Source organism: Lipotes vexillifer, unplaced genomic scaffold (assembly GCF_000442215.2).
Source record: "Lipotes vexillifer unplaced genomic scaffold, Lipotes_vexillifer_v1.1 scaffold217, whole genome shotgun sequence".
NCBI classification, from domain to species: domain Eukaryota; kingdom Metazoa; phylum Chordata; class Mammalia; order Artiodactyla; family Lipotidae; genus Lipotes; species Lipotes vexillifer.
The window spans coordinates 4,576,156-4,581,783 of record NW_006788200.1 but is presented as its reverse complement, the minus strand read 5'-3'; the positions used below and the strand labels follow the sequence as shown (position 1 = coordinate 4,581,783).

The following is a 5,628-nucleotide window of genomic DNA, read 5'->3' as shown; positions in this document are numbered from 1 at the left end:
AGGATGGTTTTGTCAGTAAAAACTCAAACTTTGAAATCACACAATCCTACTTTCAAATTTGCCACTTACTAGCTATGAGAGTTTAGGCAAGTTACTTAACCATTCTTGTCTTCATATCCTCATCTAAAGGATGGGGATGTTGTTAACACCATCTCCCAGGATAGGTGGGACTTTTAAGGGAAATGTTTGTGTGTAAAGTGTTCAGCTTAGGATCTGGCATTAGGAAGGGGCCAGTGTGTAACTATTATTATTTTATAATCCACTAGTGTAGCTAATTAATATGACTTCAAAAAAGATATGAAAATGTACCAATGGTCAATATCTAGTGTTGGCAAAGGTTCAGGGACCAGACAGTTGCTCACACTGCTTGCGAGTCTGAAATTGAAGTCCATTTCTCTTTCTGGAGGGTAATTAGATAATATATATAAAAAGCCCCTAAAATGCCAATAACCTTTGACCCAGAAAGTCCAATTAGAAGCATTTTCTCTAAGGAAATCATCATCATGTGACAGCAAATTGATAGTCTGGGATATTTATATCAGTACTTTTAAACAAAAATCTGGGGCCCCTCCCCCTGGCGCACCGGCCTGGCTCCCCTCCCCGGCCCCGGCCCCGGCCCCCGACAGGCGGGCTGCCCTGAGGAGGCGGAGAGGGGTGGGCTGGGCCGGCGCGCCGGGTAGACGACGATGCCGAACTTCTGCGCGGGCCCCCAACTGCACGCGGAAGAGCACGTAGTCGGACCTGGCCTTTTACAGGTTCCCGCGGGATCCAGCCAGATGCCAGAAGTGGGTGGAGAATTGTAGGAGAGCAGACTTAGAAGATAAAACACCTGATCAACTAAATAAACATTATCGATTGTGCGCCAAACACTTTGAGACGTCTATGATCTGAGAACTAGCCGTTATAGGACAGTTCTTCGAGATAATGCAATACCAACAATATTGGATCTTACCAGCCATTTGAAAAATCCACACAGTAGACACAGAAAACAAATAAAAGAATTAAGAGAAGATGAAATCAGGACACTGAAACAAAAAAAATGGATGAAACTTCTGAACAGGAACGAAAACATAAGGAAATAACAGCAATGCTCAGAACCCCAGTGCAGAAGAAGGGGGTGAAAAGCAGGGTGAAGACATTTTACCTTTAACCCTTGAAGAGAAGGAAAACAAAGAATACTTAAAATCTTTATTTGAAATTTTGATTCTTATGGGAAAACAGAACATACCTCTGGATCGACATGAAGCTGATGAAATCCCAGAAGGTCTCTTTACTCCTGATAACCTTCAAGCACCGCTGGAGTGCCGGATCCATTCTGGTGAAGAGGTTCCGAGAAAGCGCTTTGAGACAACGGCAGTGAACACATTGTCCTGTTCGAAAACACAGCAGAAACAGATGCTAGAGATGTGTGAGAGCTGCATTCGGGAAGAAACCCTCAGGGAAGTGAGAGACTCTCACTTCTCTCCCATCGTCACCGGCGATGTGGTGGACGTAGCAGAGGAAGAGCACCTGCCTGTGTTGGTGAGGTTTGTTGACGAAGCTCACAACCTGAGAGAGGAATTTGTGGGCTTCCTGCCTTATGAAGCTGATGCAGAAATTCTGGCTGTGAAATTTCACACTACGATAACTGATAAGTGGGGATTCAACATGGAGTACTGTCATGGCCAGGCTTACACGGTGTCCAGTAGATTTTCTTCCAAAATGAAAGTTGTTTCTCCTAGACTTTTAGAGAAATATCCCCAAGCTATGTACATACTTTGCTCTTCCTGTGCCTTAAATATGTGGTTGGCAAAATCAGTGCCTGTTATGGGAGTATCTGTTGCGTTAGGAACAATTGAGGAAGTTTGTTCTTTTTTCCATCGGTCACCACAACTGCTTTTAGAACTTGACAATGTAATTTCTGTCCTATTTCAGAACAATGAAGAAAGGGGCAAAGAACTGAAGGAAATTTGCCATTCTCAGTGGACAGGCAGGCATGATGCTTTTGAAATCTTAGTGGACCTCCTACAAGCACTTGTTTTATGTTTAGATGGTATAAATAGTGACACAAATGTTAGATGGAATAACTGTATAGCTGGCCGAGCATTTTTACCCTGTAGTGTAGTAACAGATTTTGATTTCATCATTACCATTGTTGTTCTTAAAAATGTTCTATCTTTTCCAAGAGCCTTTGGGAAAAATCTTCAGGGGCAAACTTCTGATGTCTTCTTTGCAGCCAGTAGTTTGACTGCAGTGCTGCATTCACTAAATGAAGTGATGGAAAATATAGAAGTTTATCATGAATTTTGGTTTGAGGAAGCCACAAATTTGGCAGCCAAACTTGATATTCAGATGAAACTCCCAGGGAAATTTCGCAGAGCTCAGCACAGTAACCTGGAATCTCAGCTAACCTCTGAGAGTTACTATAAAGAAACTCTAAGTGTTCCAACAGTGGAACACATTATTCAGGAACTGAAAGATATCTTCTCAGAACAACACCTCAAAGCTCTTAAATGCTTACCTCTGGTACCCTCTGTCATGGGACAGCTTAAATTCAATACATCAGAGGAGCATCATGCTGACAGGTACAGAAGTGATTTACCTAATCCTGACACACTCTCTGCTGAGTTGCATTGTTGGAGAATCAGGTGGAAACACGGAAAGATATAGAACTTCCATCCACTATTTATGAAGCCCTTCATCTGCCAGACATCAAGTTTTTTCCTATTGTTTATGCATTGCTGAAGGTCCTATGTATTCTTCCTGTGATGAAGGTTGAGAATGAACGCTATGAAAATGGGCGAAAGCGTCTCAAAGCATACCTGAGGAACACTTTGACAGACCAAAGGTCAAGTAACTTGACTTTGCTTAACATAAATTTTGATATAAAACACGATTTGGGGCTTCCCTGGTGGTGCAGTGGTTGAGAATCTGCCTGCCAATGCAGGGAACATGGGTTCGAGCCCTGGTCTGGGAAGATCCCACATGCCGCGGAGCAACTGGGCCCGTGAGCCACAACTACTGAGCCTGCGCGTCTGGAGCCTGTGCTCCACAACAAGAGAGGCCGCGATAGTGAGAGGCCCGCGCACCGCAATGAAGAGTGGCCCCCGCTTGCCACAACTAGAGAGAGCCCTCGCACAGAAACGAAGACGCAACACAGCCATAAATAAATAAATAAATAAATAAATAAATTTAAAACACGATTTGGATTTAATGGTGGATACATATATCAAACTCTATACAAGTAAGTCAGAGCTTCCTTCAGATAATTCAGAAACCATTGAAAATACCTAAGAGACTTTTAAAATAGGCTTTCTCTTATATTTGATATTTGAAAAAATCTGTAAGAAATTTGAAAATATCTTACAGAAAAGTTGTAAGGTGTACGTAGGCCACTTAATCACTGAATATCTTGACCTGTAGGCCTCCCATTGAGTACATTACTCATTGATAATCTTTCTGTTTAAATGACCCGTTTGAAGTCCCATGCTTTGGAGACCTAACTGTTCTTCCAGAAGATAGCACTGAAAGTACCATATTACAGTCTGTGTGATCTCTGCTAATGGCACTTTGAAATTGTATTAGTTAAGTCATTTTAGATATAACATTTGTCACTGTGGATCCAATTGTCAGGTACTTAGTTATCAGTTCTTTGAAGAAATAAATTTTGAGGAGGAGGTATGGGAGGAAGGAACACATTTTACAAAACATTACAATGAAGCTCATCACTGACGTTTGACTAGTAGGAGTTTTATGTATGCTGTTAAAAATCTGTAAGGGATCGTTAAAATGATCAGACTGTAAGAGAAACATGTAAGCTCGCCAAACAAGGATTTCAGTGTAGATTTTGCCTTTATCAAATGAAGTTGAAGGAACAAGTTATAGTTAAAGTTTGAATGGAAGAGCCTGCCATTGTTGTTCCACATCTGATTGTTGCTGTTTACATTCCTTTATTGAGCCTACATCTTCATAAGCTTTTTGACAAGTATATGTTGAACACTTCTGTTTCATGGTCAAGACAGGATCAGAGACCATGGATACTGACAACTGATTTGTCTGTTTTCTCCTGTCTTTTTCCATGACCATATCTACTGCCTCATCTTGATTTACAAGCAAAACCTAGAAAACCTACAAAAATAGTGTTTTGTGGTTTATCTAGGAATAGTATAGAAAATATTGCTGTTATTTTTGGTGATGAAAATCAATTTTGTATAGTTTATTTCAACCTAAATAAAATGTGAATTTTGTTTAAAAAATATCTGGGAATTACCTAATGTCAAGTAACAGAGAACTGTTTCAATTATAATATATCCTTATGATAAAATAAAATGCAGCTATTAAAAATATGCTGTAGAAACAAAGTTAATGATATGTAAATAAATTCATGACAATCATAGGTGAAAAAACAGCCCACAAAATAGTAGTATGTAGGATGTGAGCCCAACTTTTATAGGTCTATAAGACGTATGTACTCACTCACTCACACACAATCTGGAGAAAAGGCTTGAGGGCCACAAATAAAAATCCAAAATGTTAATAGTCATTATTCTTGAGTGGACTACTGATAATATTGTCTTTCTCTTTTGTGCTTTTCTGTATGTTGAAAATTTTCTACAGTGAAGATTTATTTATTTTTGAAAAATTTTTATTCCTTAAATGCTATCTACTGGATTAGAAAGAAAACCCAAAGTACCAGTGGCTAAATACCAGTAATTGCCCAATCTTACTAGGGGTCTAACTTCTAAAACTTTAAAGGCATTAGAAATGCCAGCTAAATAAGGCTCACATAGTCCCTAAGAAAAAAAATCCCTAAGCACAAGTTATTTCCAAGAAATCCCTGCCAACCATAATTAATTCAGAGAAGCAATCACCAGAGCTGATGTTGTCTATTGTAAGATACATAACTCACTCACTCTCAATAATAGGTTACATTTAATATGCTCACCAGCACCAGAAGTTGATTGTTATATATGTCTGTGGGGTCCATGTAACTTGGAGGGCATCTATTTTCATGTGCTTTCCATCAGATAGCCATTTTTCTGAATTTAATTTTAAGATCCACAGCATGACAAAAAGAACAATGATTTGAAGTCAAACTTTCTCTGGAAGATACAGGGCATAGGTCCTCATGCCCATTCAATTTAGGAAGCCAGAGAAGTTAAGGCTGCAACTGTGGACATCATTAGATGTCCCTTCCCTACCCTTCCCTATGACATGAATCTTTTTCTTGCCTTCTTTTTCTCCCTCTTCTCCTCATTCTTATTTTCATGCCCTTCTGTTTTCTCTGCATTTCTTTTCCTCCTCTAACACACAGCTGCTCCTGGGCACAGATTTTATCTGCCAGGGGCTTCTAAGGGTTGTGGAAGCCCTTCATGAGGCTGTGTAGGTGCTCAGAGAAGCCTTGGGTATAGCTGGCAGACTGTGTACTTATTCCCATCTTGCCCATAGGTTCTTCATGACTTTTTCTTAGAATCCATATATATGTGTTAGCATATGGTATTTGTTTTGCTCTTTCTGACTTACTTTACTCTGTATGACAGACTCTAGGTCCATCTACCTCACTACAAATAACTCAGTTTTGTTTCTTTTTATGGCTGAGTAATATTCCATTGTATATATGTGCCATATCTTCTTTATCCATTCATCTGT

The 5,628-nt window shown here is 39.7% G+C and overlaps 1 pseudogene; it reads left to right on the top strand.

Moving 5' to 3' along the window:
• The first annotated feature begins 686 nt into the window (after nt 1-686).
• On the top strand, nt 687-3,273 carry LOC103083963 (52 kDa repressor of the inhibitor of the protein kinase-like; annotated as a pseudogene).
• Nucleotides 3,274-5,628: the final 2,355 nt, after the last annotated feature.